Genomic DNA, 16516 nt, shown 5'->3' with positions numbered 1-16516 from the left:
CAGATTGCTAATAAAGCAATGGTCCTCTTTTTGACATCAGAGGAGCGGTGCACAAGCAACCAATCAAAATAAAGAATGCTGTGAAGGTTAAAGAAGCACAGTCCACTGCTGTGTATCGGTTGCATTAAATCAATTTGATTAATCAATGATCAATTCTATTAATAAACTCAGTCAACTAATTTTCCATTCCTTTATTTATATTTTTTAAAAGAAATGTTCTTTTCATCGTGATTACACAGTAACACTTTGTGCATCTTCATGACAATCCACATGTTGGCATTCTGTTGACTAGGTTAGTAGTGATGTAAGGAGCAGCATCGTGACCCGCTTGCTTTCCCATCGCTTTGCAGGGATGTAGCAGCTTGGCAGCATTTGTCTGAAAACCTCACTCTGTTAGCAGGTGATGATCTTGCTGGAAAATGTTACAAGTTTTACTCAGTGGTAATTATAAGTGGCCTTTTACCTCATCCTTATAAAGGCTCTCTTGGGAAAGAGGCCCTAGGTAGTGAGCTGAGGAGTTCTCTGGGAGAAGCCAAGACTGGGGGAAGGCTTGGGCTGGATTTTGTATTGTTTGATTTCAACTTCTCTCTCGCCATCCTACCCTAGGACTGTTTTAAATTAACTTTGGAAACATTTTCAGAAGTCTAAGTTCATTTTTGTAAGTTCAGGGCCTCTTGCCCAGCTCCCTGGAGGGCTTCTCTGTGAGAGAAACTCCCTGAGATCACTTGGGCAGAGTTTGGAATACAGAGATGGCTTCAACCCCTCCTTCTGCCCTTAGCATTTAACTTTTTCTTCATCATCAGGGAAATATGTGACTCTCAACCAACGGGAAAGGATTGAGGAAGGTGTCTTATTACCAGTGGAGCATTAATTCTCTGCTAATCATACAAACCCTCTCCAGGATTAATGCATCAGTTCTTAATGGTGGGGTATTCATCCCTACTCTTTGACCCCTTTCTGTCAGTTTTGCTGGTTCCCCATTGGGAGCCATGACTGCAGACTCCCAAGGGGCAGGCCAAGGTTTGGTCATGTGTGAGACAGAAGAGGAAGGAGGTGGATCAGGCCCTGGTTTCCCACTACTGCAATGCCCATAGTGGATCTGAGAGTGAGGGAGATCCTAGAGGTCTGGGAAATAGGTGTGAATTCCTTCCTCTCTGTCCCTGCAGCAGTCTCAGAGCTGATGCAGGGTTGGTCCGAAGCCTGGATGCAAGTGGCACAGCAGTGTAGTTTATGCTTGTTTGCCATTCTCTAGGCCCTGATTCATGTTTGTCCAGTACTGCTTCCCCGCCCCCGCCAGCTGGGCACAGTGCCCCAGAAGTTCAGAGAATGTTCAGGGGGGCCCTAGTTCCACACCTCCTGATCTGGGCCCTGCTGCAAATGGAAGCCTGTGGTGCACGGGCCAACCCTGGGAGGTAGTGGAAAGAACACCTGGCACCATGTTCCTTATGCTGCTCTCCACTGATGGATTCTTTTCCCTCAAGCTCCTTCTTCCCACCTCACTCCAGTTCCAGTGATGTTTCCAAATAAATTAAAGAATAAAGACCCTCGCCCAGGAGCATGTCCCTGACAGCCAGCTACGTAGCCTCGAAATCCCAGGATGCTGGATTCCAGACACAGGGAGTGAACAAAGCTCTATGTGGCTCTCAGATGCCGTTAGCAAGTTCACAATGGTTCTTGCCTGCTTCCCTTTATCTCCCCACTTCCCCTTGCAATCATACCTGAAAAATAATTAATGTGATTATAAACCCTCCATGATAAATCACCTCATCAGGGCTGTCCCATTGGGAAGTGGCTAAACCTTATTTGGGCAGCAGCTTTGTTTTTGAGGTAAATTAAGACCTTATCAAATAATATAAAGTCTGGCTTGCAAGTTAGAGAGGAATGGGTAGGGGCTGTGCTGTGTAAAGAGGGGCTTTCACACTGCAGCAAACCTAAAAGGGCAATTATGATCAAAAAAGGGAAGATGTGAAACTGGCACCTCCCTATTGCAAATTTGCTCCATGTGCGTATTCAGAGCCTCACTGATCCTGCTGAGCCAACACAGCTACAGAAAAAGGAGCTGGATTGCAGTCTGGTTCCCGCATCAGCAACAGCATTGTTTGATTAACTAAATGCCAGCAGCAGAATCTGTATTCCAGAAGACGATGCATGAGCCAGAAAGAGCCCAGCCTTCTTCTCAGGTCCCAGGCTGAATTTGAAGGGCTCACTGGTAGGAAAACCATTATTTTGCATTTAAACTGAGCAAACTTGTCCTGAGGTCTTTGAGAGACAATAACTATGGATCCCCATGATGCTATTGTTACACTTTTCAAAGTAGAAGGAGAAAAACTGCATAATACAGAATGCATTTTGATCAGCACATCCTTTTCTGTATCCTTCTTTGGCCCCAACTTTCATAGAACAGACCCAATTTTGCTGGTTATTATCCAGTATTGTTCAACATCATGAAAACTTCTGCAATATTATGGTGATGAATGCTGTATCCTATAAATAAATGCTCTGAAGTGTTTGGGACTGATATAGCATTAGAACACAATACTGGGACGTGACCTTGTTCACAAAATCTGAAAGCCTGAAAAGACCCTTGAATTATTGCCATTATTTGGTCTGAATAAGAGACCTCCCTCTACACCCATTGCCACCTCCTGAGCTCTCCCCTTCATAGCCCAAACCCAGGCTCCTGGATCCTGCCCTGATGTAGCAGAATCCCATCTTTAAAGCATCAAATCCTACTGTGGTAGAAACAGAGATGGCTCAAAATCTTGATCCAGATCCAAACTTCCTCAAAGGTTAGGCTGTTCAGATCCAGGCTTTTGGTTCAAACCATTATAGAGATGGGAGCCAACTGTAAAGTCTGGATCTGGATTCAAATTTCCCCATAATTGAAGGAGCTTGGATCCAGACTTTTGGTTCATGCCCATTTCTGTGTGGAAACAATTGGGATGTCAGTTTCCACACCATGAAGAGAAGATGGAGATGTGGAGGAGGGAGTAATTACAGATTGATAACTTTTAAGGTCAGAAGGGACCATTGTGATCATCTAGTCTGACCTCCTGCATAATGCAGGCCAAAGACCATAATCCAATAATTTCTTCAATTAGCAATGAGGGAACTGCCAAATGTTCAGAGGTTAAGTTCAGATGGGCCCCCAAAGCTCAGATGTTCATGGGGACTATCCAACTGAAATGATCCAAACCTAGTGGATCTACAAAACTGGATCTTCCAGTTCCCATTTCCAGCTAGATTGCAGATACCATAAAGAACTGCTTTTGTTAGTGGTATCTTGGCCCTTTCAGATCCAGGCAGATCCAGTAGAGTAGGGACAGCAGCAGCAAAAATGAGAGAAAGGGAAAAATGATTTGTCAAATCGATAAAAAGATTCAAGATTGAGTTTTGTTCAAATGTTTGGTCCTTTCCTATTTTACCTTCAGCTGATGTGTCCATCTGTCAGACCAAAGCCTCAATGTTACCAGAACCATCTCTGAGGTTTAACGAATGTGTCAGGAAAATACCCAAGAGACAAGGGCTGGACAAGTAAGGTAATGGCTCAAGTCTAACATGTCTGGAAGTTCCCCAGGATGAAACTCCCACTCCGAAAGGGCATCTCAGAGTCCTGGTTACTTGTCACTAGCAAGAGATGTGGAGGCCAGATTTTCAGCTGGTGTAAATCACTACAGCAATTTGTGCTAGCTGAGGATCTGGCAAGTAATATCTATCCATAGCCTCTTGTTTTTTGAGAGCTTATCCAGAAGAATTCACTAGCATTCCCTATGGAGAATGTAGCTCAGCATTTCTTCTATGACAGCCAGATGTTGTGCATGCAAGTCCTGCTCTGTAACCCAGTGAAACTCCATGGAAATCAATGAGTGGGTTTTAGCCCAAATTTATATTTAGCTTCTTTTAAAAGAGCTTCAGAATAGTAGATTAATGTTTATGGTATTGCAAATATATGGCATGAATTAATTTCAATGTGTTGCAGTGTTTTTAAAAGATCTGGTACAGTCTCATATCCTTTACTTCGTTGTGTGGCATTGTATAAAATACAGTAGTAGAATGTCATGGATGTTTGAGGCTGCAATATGGTGTGTGCTCATAATGCTAGGATTGCCCTCTAGTGGTAGTTTTAATTATAGTAGCCTTACTGCAAGAAATGCTTGTTGGATGCCATTACCCGGAATCCTTAATAGGAATCTAGTGTCTATCTACATCTGGAAAATAAATCATGGTGAATTTTTATCTGCAGCTCTCATGGTATCCATCTTTTCAATATACCACAGAGATGGAAAAGCCCTTTTAAGTTGCGTCTAGTTCCCAGGGGCCCAGTACAGGATTGCTCCCAAAAAATCTATCAACCAAGGCTTTGCCCATTGTAGTTTTAATTGATCGAAGTGAAGAGGCTCAAACATAAGAACGGCCACACTGGCTAAGACCAATGGTCCATTTAGCACAGATTCTTGTCTTCTGACAGTGGCCAATTCCAGGAGCTTCAGAGGGAATGAACAGAACAGGCAAGCATTGAGCAAGGCACCCCTTGTCGTCAATGCCCAGCTTCTAGCAATCAGAGGCTAGGGACACTTCGAGCATGGGGTTGCATCCTTGCCCATCCTGGCTAATAGCTACTGATGGACCTATCCTCCATGAACTTACCTAGTTTTTTTTTAACCCCATTATAGTTTTAGCCTTCGTAACATCCCCTAGCAATGAGTTCCACAGGTTAACTGCATGTTGAGTGAAGAAATACTTCCTTCTGTTTTAAACTCGCTGCCTATTAATTTAATCATAGAATCATGAAATATCAGAGTTGGAAGGGACCTCAGGAGGTCATCTAGTCCAACCCCCTGCTCAAAGCAGGACCAATCCCCAACTAAATCATCCCAGCCAGAGCTTTGTCAAGCCTGACCTTAAAAAACTCAAAGGAAGAAGATTCCACCACCTCCCTAGGTAACGCATTCCAGGGTTTCATCACCCTCCTAGTGAAAAAGTTTTTCCTAATATCCAACCTAAACCTCCCCCACTGCAACGTGAGACCATTACTCCTTGTTCTGTCATCTGCTACCACTGAGAACAGTCTAGATCCATCCTCTGGAACCTCCTTTCAGGTAGCTGAAAGCAGCTATCAAATCCCCCCTCATTCTTCTCTTCTGCAAACTAAACAATCCCAGTTCCCTCAGCCTCTCCTCATAAGTCATGTGTTCCAGTCCCCTAATCATTTTTGTTGCCCTCCGCTGGACGCTTTCCAATTTTTCCACATCCTTCTTGTAGTTTGGGGCCCAAAACTGGACACAGTACTCCAGATGAGGCCTCACCAATGTCGAATAGAGTGGAATGATCACGTCCCTCGATCTGCTTGCAATGCCCCTACTTATACAGTCCAAAATACCGTTAGCCTTCTTGGCAACAAGGGCACACTGTTGACTCATCTCCAGCTTCTCGTCCACTGTAACCTTTAGGTCCTTTTCTGCAGAACTGCTGCCTAGCCACTCAGTCCCTAGTTTGTAGCGGTGCATGGGATTCTTCTGTCCTAAGTGCAGGACTCTGCACTTGTCCTTGTTGAACCTCATCAGATTTCTTTTGGCCCAATCCTCTAATTTGTCTAGGGCCCTCTGTATCCTATCCCTACCCTCCAGCATATCTACCTCTCCTCCCAGTTTAGTGTCATCTGCAAATTTGCTGAGGGTGCAATCCACGCCATCCTCCAGATCATTAATGAAGATATTGAACAAAACCGGCCCCAGGACCAACCCTTGGGGCACTCCACTTGATACCGGCTGCCAACTAGACATGGAGCCATTAATCACTACCTGTGAGCCCAACAATCTAGCTAGCTTTCTAGTCACCTTATAGTCCATTCATCCAGCCCATACTTCTTTAACTTGCTGGCAAGAATATTGTGGGAGACTGTGTCAAAAGCTTTGCTAAAGTCAAGGAATAACATGTCCACTGCTTTCTCCTCATCCACAGAGCCAGTTATCTCGTCATAGAAGGCAATTAGATTAGTCAGGCATGACTTGCCCTTGGTGAATCCATGCTGACTGTTCCTGATCACTTTCCTCTCCTCTTAGTGCTTCAGAATTGATTCCTTGAGGACCTGGTCCATGATTTTTCCAGGGACTGAGGTGAGGCTGACTGGCCTGTAGTTCCCCAGATCCTCCTTCTTCCCTCTTTTAAAGATGAGCACTACATTAGCCTTTTTCCAGTCATCTGGGACCTCTCCCGAACGCCATGAGTTTTCAAAGATAATGGCCAATGGCTCTGCAATCACATCCGCCAACTCCTTTAGCACTCTTGGATACAGCACATCCGGCCCCATGGACTTGTGCTCGTCTAGCTTTTCTAAATAGTCCCGAACCACTTCTTTCTCCACAGAGGGCTGGTCACCTCTGCCCCATGCTGTGCTGCCCAGTGCCATAGTCTGGGAGCTGACCTTGTTCGTGAAGACAGATGCAAAATAGTATTGAGTACATTAGCTTTTTCCACATCCTCTGTCACTAGGTTGCCTCCCTCATTCAGTAAGGGCCCCACACTTTCCTTGAACTTCTTCTTATTGCTAACATACCTGAAGAAACCCTTCTTGTTCATCTCTTGTTCAACCCTTCATCTCTTGCTAGCTGCAACTCCAAGCGTGACCCTTGAGATTCTTATGTTATGAGAAGAAGTAAATAACATTTTCCTGTTCATTTTCTCCATCCATTTTTTCATGACACCAGTCATGATTTTATAGACTTCTATCATACCCCCTCTTAGGTCTGGTCTACACTGCGGGGGGGAAGGGGGAATATCTAAGTTACGCAACTTCAGCAACTTGAATAATGTAGCTGAATTCAAAGTACTTAGATCCACTTACCGAGGCATCTTCACTGTGCTAAGTCAACTGCTGACGCTCCCCTGTCAACTCCACCTGTGCCTCTCGCCCTGGTGGAGTACCGGAGTCAGGGGTGAAAGTAAGTTAAAGGACTTACCGGTACGCCGGAGTCCTGAACAGGGGCCGTGGCTTTAACCGGAAGAGGCAGGGCCTTAAATCCCTGGGCCCTTTAAATCGTCCCCCAGCTACCAGCTGCAGAGGCGACTGGGAGCCCCAGAGCTCGGGGATGATTTAAAGGGCCCAGGGCTCCAGCTGCTGCTACCGCAGTGGAGCCCCGGGCCCTTTAAATCACCGAGGAGCCCTGGGGGCTCCCAGCTGCCACCGCTACCCCAGGGCTTTGGTAGAGCTTTAAAGGGCCTGGGGCTCCGCTGTGGTAGTGGCTGCTGGAGCCCCGGGCCCTTTAAATCCCCGCCTGAGCCCTGCTGCCCGAGCCCTGGGGTAGCGGTGGCTGGCCTCCGTCAGGAATTTAAAGGGCTCCGGGGCTCCAGCCGCTGCTACCATCCCGGCCCTTTAAATCCCCTCAGGAGCCCCGCCACCGCTACCCCAGGGCTTTAAATTGCCGTCTGGGAAAGCCGGCTCTTGCCAGTATGCCATACAGGGGCGTGCTGGCTTACTTTCACCTCTGACCAGAGTAGACGCGATAAATTGACCCCTGCTGGATCGATTGCTGCCCGCCAATCCAGCGGGTAGTATAGATGTAACCCCCAAGGAGATTACATAGATTCCTGGGACCCTGTCTGCTGGCAGCTCAGGGAGAGGCAACACCGTCCCTGGTCGGGAGGGAGCGCCCAAGGCTCTGCCCAGCAACCAATTGGGAGTGAGAGGCCCTCCCAGAGAGTTGAGAAAAGGGGAGACGCCGTTTTGGAGTCAGTCTGGAGCCAGACAGGAAAAGGGCAGGACTGGCTATGTGGGGAGCTGGTGCGTCCCAGGCCTGCATGCAGGGCTCCCCCTGAGAATAGGCCTCTAGGGACCTGACAGCAGATCCCTCAGCTGGGTTTTTCCTTCCCCACTGATGATTCCCAATTTGTAGAGTTTGCTGGGAAACTTCCCCAGCCAGGCTGAGTTCACCCTCCAGCTCCCTAGGGGAGACCAGTCACCACAAGATCAGCTCTGCTCTGTCTGCTAGTCCCGGGAAGCTGCCTGCTGAGTGGGTGTCTAGAGGCTGGCTAGGAGGCTACAGTTTGGATGTTAGTGTAATTGTGTAACCTACACCTTGAGCCCTGCACCCCTTTGTGGTGAGGGAAATCCTGGGACCGACACAACCTGATTCCCACCTGAGGAGGATCCCTGCCAGCAGAGAGCAGCCCCTCTGCAGTGACTGAGGAGTCCAGAGTCCTCTTCGAACCTGAGGATCATTCATGGAGTTTGAGAGTGCACCATCTTTTAGTTAGTCAGGGAATTTGTTTTGGGGACCCCCTACTCCCTGAACTGTGCCCTCAAGCCAGGGAGGAAGGGTTTGAGGATTTTATAACCTGCTGCATATTACACCTGTGGAGGGATTTACCACCTTCTCCCACTTGTGAGTCCTTTGGGCTGTACTGAACCCAGTCAGACACACTGCTAAACCACTGCAGAGAAGAATTTTCTGGTTATAGGTCATCAAGAGCCCCAGCAAAGTACGCATACCAACGGGACACTAATTTTACATTTGCTAAATCAAGTCACGGGTATTTGCAGTGTGGGCACTGGTGACCCTAAAAATAGTGTTTTACCCTGTTATGTTGTATTTGTCTCCTGTTTAATATAATTATTGTGTTGAATTTATTGTATGTGTTTGTGTTATTTCTTGGAAGTCTCCAACTATCTGGCAAGTAAGTGGGGATTACCTGTAGTTAGAATTTTCCAACCAAGCTGCTCAGGTGCCCCTGCCAGGAAGGAGCGATGGGGGATGGAGGCACCGCCAAATAATTTCATAGGAAAAAAGAAAGAAGATACACCCCGCTGGGTGGCAGGATCCAAAAGAACTCAGACCTGTAAGCAGACTGGCATTAAAGGAGTAACCAGGTGGAGAGGGGGCGCCACATAGACATACCGTTAGTCATCTCTTTTCCAAGCTGAAAAGTCCTAGTCTTATTAATGTCTCCTCATATGGAAGCTGTTCCATACCCTTAATCATTTTTGTTACCCTTTTCAGTACCTTTTCCTTTTCTAATATACCTATTTTGAACTGGGTGACCAGAACTGCATGCAGTGTTCAAGCTGTGGATGTACCATGTATTTATATAGTGGCATTTTGACATTTTCTGTTTTACTATCCCTTTCCTAATGGTTCCTAACATTCTGTTAGCTTTTTTTGACGGCTGCTGCAAATTGAGTGGATGTATTCAGATAACTATCCATGAGGACTACGAGATCTCTTTCTTGAATGGTAACAGCTAATTTTGACCCCATCATTTTATATGTATAGGTGGGATTATGTTCTCTAATTGGCATTACGTTGCATTTATCAAGATTGAATTTCATCTACCAATTTGTTGACTAGTCACCCAGTTTTGTGAGATCCCTTTGCAACTCTCCACAGTCTGCTTTGGACTTAACTATCCTGAATAAGTTTGTATCATCTGCAAATTTTGCCACCTCACTCTTTAACCCTTTTTCCAGCTCATATATGTTCTCCCCTTGGGAGACAGGTCCACAGTCTTCACCATTCAGAAGCTTTTCTCTATATTCAAACTCAATGTTTCTCTTGCTCATCCTCCTCTCCCCTGGGACCCTCTAGATTTACCCCCTGGAACCACCCTAAAATTCCTTTCCCTCCTTGATGTTTACACCCTTCAGATATGTCAGTACTGGGGAGGAGGCTCTGGAACAATTATAAACCACTGTTAACTTTCCTCATCATGTTCAGAGCTGACTGAGGCTGCTATGAAAGGGATGTTAGATGTAGTAAAGCAATTTGCAACCATCCCACCCCAGAATCCCTCCCTCCACCAGCCGCGAATCCCCGCGGAGATTGCAGCATGGAGAGGCATATTACACACAATATGTTTGCAAACCCTCCACAGAGCTGGCTCTGAGCGATCCCATATATCAGGCCAATATCAAATGTAACCACAGAGAAGGCTTTCCTTATCTTTCAGGGCAATTACCAAGCCATACATCACTTGAGCAGTTGGGAACTATGGGAGATGTGGTTTCTGGTGAAATGAGAAAATCTTTTCATGGTTAGTGCTTGCAGTGAATTTGTATCCCACCTTCATATGGGCTAAGCTACGGATGATATTTCTCTGAGACACAAGCTCCGCTTGATGTCAAAGGGCAAATAAATAAATAATTATGTGTATATATATTTTAAGGAAGAATGATTCCTTTTTTTCCTTCTTCTTCTTCTTCTTCTTTCACCTAAGAGAAGAAGTAACAGGTCCCCTCAGGTCCTTCCCTGGGTTGAAATCTGTCCAAAATGCACTTAAGGAAAGTGATCACTCAAAGTGAATCAGTTTGCGAAGTCTGCTCGCCATCTGTGTGCCTTTAGGAGATTGTCACACTTTCGGTTGGCTTCATCCATCTCTCTAATTCCTTGGTTACAGTCAAAACAGTTTTAAAAGGCTCAGTTCCCACAGTAGGAAAGTAACTGGGATGACGCCTGCAAGCGCCACTCCAGTTAAAGAGCAGCTGACGCCTTGTGGAAAACTTTGAAAAGCAAGCCTCTCCTCTGAGTCAATTTTGCTGATGTAGTGTACGGTTCTGATATTTCTCACCCCTCTCTGATTCTTTATTCCTAGGGACACTGGTATGAGAAGAGGATCTTTGTTCCTGGAAGAGTCCGTTGCTTCTGGTGAAGGCTAATTTTTCTGTGCTGTGACCTACACTACAAAGTTAGGTTGACATAAGCTACCTTGTGTCGATGCTTAAATTTGTCTCCCACTGATGTAAGTGCCCCATTACAGAGACACAATAACAACACCTCCCCTGAGCAGTGTTGAGCCATGGCCAATGTAATGTGGTTGATACAGCACGAGTGTAGATATTGTATTACTTATGTCGGCCCTAACAGTCCTCCAGCAGCTGTCCCACAATGTCCAACACTGACCGCTTCAGTCACAATTGTGCCCTTCACTGCCCAGGGGTCACAGAGACCAGAAGGGGCCCCTCCCCTCCCCTTTAAAGCCCCGCAAATTTTTGAAATGCTTTTTCTTGATTGTCTGGCTTTCCCAGAACACCTAGTGGATCTCCATTATTGTGTGGAAGTGCCCAGCTGACCATGCTGGCTACACATTCCAGACATGCTCCGGTTTGGGGTTGACAGGAGATATTGGATTCCCTAGGCCTGTGGGGGAGAAGAAGCTGTGCAACCAAAGTTATGGATGAGCTGAAGAAATGTGGACAACCATGGGCAGATTGTATGGGGGATGCAGGAGAAGGGGTACAACAGGGCAGAGCAATAGTGCTGCGGGAATGTGAAGGAACTGCATCAGGCACATCATATCAGCTTTTACAAAGACCTGCATGCCGTACTTGGTGGAGACCCCACCACCACCCCACCGACCATCATGGATATTGCTAAGAAGCGCAAGCCACAAGCCCCTGGTGTGAACAGTGAGGACAAGGAGGAGGTGGAGGAGGAAGAGGAGGAGGGAGGGGGACAGGGAACTGGGGGGGATCCAGCTCTACTGTGAGCCAGGACCTCTTTGAGACTCCACTTCAGTCCAGTCAGTCCCAGTAGTTGAGCATGTGTGTGAGCGTGAAGCAGGGGAAGGAACCCCAGGTAAGTGTGTAAATTGTATTTCTTATTACAATGATGTACTGATAGCACCCCCACTTAACAGGACACAACTATTGACTTTTCATTAATTTACTTAAGAGGCAGCAGTACTACAAAGAGAGGTAGAGACGCTCTCTGCTTTTCATTGCCCTGTAGAGTTAGGCAAGGGGGGGCCATGTGGAGCAGTTTGTTTATGTACACAGGGATGTCCCTTGAATCCTGAGAGATCTTGATGAAACTGCCATGGCGGTACTCTGCAATGCTCTCCTGGAAGTTTCTAGGGACGACAGCCTTATTTCTTCCTCTGCAGTAGGACACTTTTGCACACCAGGCATTGATAACTTTGGCAGGCACCATGCAATACAAAGGCTAGCAGCATAGGGGCTCAGGCAGCTTTAGGACACCAGCAGCAGTTGTGGTCTCTGTGCCTTTGTTACCCCCAGGAGTGAGATATCAGCTACAATCACAACTGCCTCCAGAAAATGGTGCCAGTACTCAGTGCCATTGCCCTACGCTCATAGTTTCATGCAACCGAGCAATTCTCTCTTCATTTCCCTCACCCAGGCAGCCCACACTCACCAGGGCTGGTGCTGTGAGTGGTGCCGTGTACAAGCTCTTCCCAAGCAGAAGTGTCAATGAGCACATCTTGTTTCAAAATTATAGGGAGCAAGGAAAGGGAGTTCTGAATCTTAAGTTTTGCTTTCCATTGTAAGTAGACTGGCAATGGTATCTCTGTGTGTTCTATCTACAGCTGCTGCTGCTGCAGCCTAGAGAGGGTCCTCATCCACACCCGTGGAATGCCTGAGCCAGATAAGAAGGAGAAAGAAGAGAATGAGGAATGACATGTTCAATGAGATCCTGCAAGTCAGTGTTGCATCAGACCAACAGCATCAGACCAACAGCACAGGGCCTGGATGATGAATGTTGCAGACAGCCTGGAGAAGGAAAGAGAGGAGAGGAGAAAGGCCCAGGAGTCCCTGCAGGAAAAGGAAAGGGAGATGCACCAGGACATAATGGGGTGTCTCCAGCAGCAAACACAGATGCTCCCGACTCTTGTGGGCCTACAGGTTCAACAATCCTGGGCTCGCTGCCCTCTAAAGTCCATGGAGGATTCCCTTGCAGCACCCCTCTAACCACCCTTCAATATCTCATGTGGCATGAGGGGCTGCATCCCTATGCCTACCACTCCACCACGGGGACATTAAAGATAACCACTTCTTCATATATACTGATCTGTGAAAGCCAAAGTTGCTGTATGTGTAGGTAAGATGGACATCAATTTTATTTCCTCTTAAATTCTGTTCCATTAATTTATTAAGTTTTTAATATATTTATTTTTAATTTGCACAGGTTTCTCTTTGCACTGATTATGTTACTGAATAAAATTCTATTATTTGGAACATAATTCCTCTTTATTAGTTCACAAAATATGCTGCAAAGTCCAGCAGTTCTGAAAGTACCCAATTACTTGTTACTGTAATGTGACACAACTCACAGGATCAGTGACTAACAGTGTAATAAGCATAAATGAACACCAAGCATTGAAAAATTAATAGGTGCACTGACAGTGTTCTATTCATAGATGTACACCAAGCACCACACAATTCCCAATAGGCTCCAAAACAGCAGGACCAAGTAGAGCAGAGCAAACCACATGCATTACTGTGGCTCTTCGTTAAAATGATCTTTCAAAGCCTCCTGAGATGTATAGCTGTGTACTGAGCTCTTATAACAACCCTTGTATCCGGCTGTTCAGACTCAGCAGACAGCTGCTCCACTCCTACCCTTCATCCCATTGGCTTCACAGATCTTATGCAGGACAAAGCAGGCAGCTATAACCATAAGGCTGTTTTTTTCACTGAAATCTAAGCTTGTGAGTAAACAACGCCAGCATCCCTTCAAGATGCCACAAAGGCATTCAACTGTCATTCTGCACCTGCTGAGCTGATAGTTGAATCTTTTCTTGTGTAGTAGGAATAGAGCCTGAGACATACACCCTTGTATTAGAGGCCTGGTATGAGGCAGGGCCTGCTTACAGAATTTGGCAAGAACAGGGTTGATATTGCAGAAATCCACATTCTTAAGAAGTGCTAGTTAGAAAGTACTTACGCAAACACATTCCAATATTAAGTGGTACCAGAACATCCCAATATTAAGGATGTACAAAAACATTTCCCAAGGATAACAGGAACACACTTATCCCTTCTAAAAGATAAGGTCAGGATAACAGTACGTAATAATTTTTCAGTCAAACCAAAATGTAGAAGGTGATGGGTAATTACTAGCCGTGTCAGGAGGCAGTGACTAACTATGTCAGAGAGGCAGTACTAACTTGTTCGTATCAGGGTATAAAGATGTATCTCGGAGGTTGTATCTTTGTCTGGCCTACGGAGGAACGGAAAGTCCTGCCGTTCACTGAGCTGGTCCATTGTTACAGGCGTACATGTATTAATGGGCCAGTAGAGTCTAGTACTGTGCTTCGTTGAGAATAAATCTGGCTGGGTGCCTTCGTCCCTTAATGTGGTCCTGGAGCAGTTCACTCAAGGTCTGCCGTTCCAGATGTGGCACACAAAAAAACCCACACACATGCAGCCAGACAGCTGCAGCGGCACAGGAGCTAGCAAACAGAGCTGTAAACAGGGGAGTTTGAGTGGGAGTTCTGTTGAAGGAGAAGGTATTTGTACTTGGTTTTGTATTTTTAGTGTGTGTGTGTGTGTGTGTGTGTGTGTGTGTGTAGAGGCTTGTAGGGGCTTTGTGCTGGGAGAGAAGCTGAGCCCTGATTAGGGGGTGGGGCTTCTGACTAGAGGTCCTATAAAGGTAGCCAGCCAGTCGTGCAGCGGCACAGACAGCTGCAGCGGCACAGGAGCTAGCAAACAGAGCTGTAAACAGGGGAGTTAGAGTGGGAGTTTGAATTGTGGTGCTTGTTTGGGGTTTGCTTTTGCTGGGGGTGGGTGGTCTTTTGGGTATGACTTGTGTTTCCCAGATTAACAGGACTTAGGTGGGAAGGCGATGACAGATACGGAGGCAGCTGTGGGAGTGACTCCTATAGTGAAAGACACATTGAGGATGACTGGATGTGGAAGCTGTGGTATGTACATGATCCTGGAGGGGAGACCTGGTAAGAGTTTTTTCTGCATGAAATGCCATCTGATAGAGCTGATGGAGGAAACGATCTGAGGTTTGGAGATGCAGGGAAGTCTCGTTGAGTTTAGGAAGGGGTTTGAACAGATGATGGAGCAAAGATATGAGGTATCTGAAGGGAAAAGCTCAGACTCACAGATGGAAGCAGGGCTGGGGAACTTTGAGGGGAGACTGGGTGAGGAAAGTGGTCAGTGGAAGCATGTGACTAAAAGAACCAGGCAGAGGAAAAGACGGGCTAGTGAAGGAGAAATAGAGCTTAGGAACAGGTTTGCAGAGTTGGAAAATGAAGAAGGGGCTCAGCAGGTACTTGTTGAAGGTGGAAGGGTAAGGAAGAAGAGAAGAGAGGCTAGTCCTATAGGAAAAGCGGAAGAGTCAAGGGAGACTACACCAAATATGAGCCCCAGAAGGATACAGGATGGGTTGAAGAGGATTATAAGGGAAAATAGGAATGGAAAGAACTTGCAGCCAGAGGGAACAGGGGAGAGACTGGAGAATAGGAAAAGATGTCACCAGGAAAAGGCAGGTCTATGTGATAGGAGACTCTTTATTGAGAAGAATAGACAGGCCTGTAACTAGAGCTGATCCAGAGAATAGAAGGGTGTGCTGTCTTCCAGGTGCTAAGATACGGGATATAGACCTGAGGTTGAAAAGGATCCTAAAGGGAGCGGGAAAGAATCCCCTAATTATCCTTCATGTGGGAACAAATGATACGGCTAGATTCTCGCTGGAAAGTATTAAGGGAGACTATGCTAGGCTGGGGAAGACGCTTAAGGAAATTGAGGCTCAGGTGATCTTTAGTGGGATCCTTCCTGTTCCTAGAGAAGGGCAACAAAGGTGTGACAAGATTATGACTGTCAACAGATGGCTTAGGCAGTGGTGCTGTAAGGAGGGCTTTGGGATGTATGGCCACTGGGAGGCATTCACAGACAGAGGACAGTTCTCTCGGGATGGACTTCATCTGAGTAGGGAAGGAAATAGACTTCTAGGATCAAGGCTGGCACAATTGATAAAGAGAGCTTTAAACTAGGAATTAGGGGGAGATGGTTGGGAGATATTCAGATAATCTCCACGCCAGATTTTAGCATTGAGAGGGAAGAAGACGAAGTAAGAAAGGATACAACCGTGGGTAGGAGAATGTATATAAGGAGCGAGGGCAGTGTGGATACTAGTCTAATAAGTTATACTGGCTGTAGAATGACTGTGCCTAATAGGGTACAAAATGTGAGCGAGGCCAAACAGCAAAAATTAAGATGTTTGTACACCAATGCGAGGAGCCTAGGTAACAAAATGGAGGAACTAGAGCTATTGGTGCAGTAAGTGAAACCAGATATTATAGGGATAACAGAAACATGGTGGAATAGTAGTCATGACTGGACTACAGGTATTGAAGGGTATGTGCTGTTTAGGAAAGACAGAAACAAAGGTAAAGGTAGTGGAGTAGCATTGTATATCAATGATGAGGTAGAATGTAAAGAAATAAGAAGTGATGCAATGGATAAGACAGAGTCCGTCTGGGCAAAAATTACATTGGGGAAGATAACTAGTAAAGCCTCTCCTACGATAGTGCTTGGGGTGTGCTATAGACCTCCGGGATCTAATTTGGATATGGATAGAGCCCTTTTTAATGTTTTTAATGAAGTAAATACTAATGGAAACTGCGTGATCATGGGAGACTTTAACTTCCCAGATATAGACTGGAGGACCAGTGCTTGTAATAATAATAGGGCTCAGATTTTCCTAGATGCGATAGCTGATGGATTCCTTCATCAAGTAGTTGCTGAACCGACTAGAGGGGATGCCATTTTAGATTT

This window comes from Dermochelys coriacea, chromosome 6, assembly GCF_009764565.3.
Source record: "Dermochelys coriacea isolate rDerCor1 chromosome 6, rDerCor1.pri.v4, whole genome shotgun sequence".
Lineage (NCBI taxonomy): Eukaryota > Metazoa > Chordata > Testudines > Dermochelyidae > Dermochelys > Dermochelys coriacea.
This window is presented reverse-complemented; position numbering follows the sequence as displayed.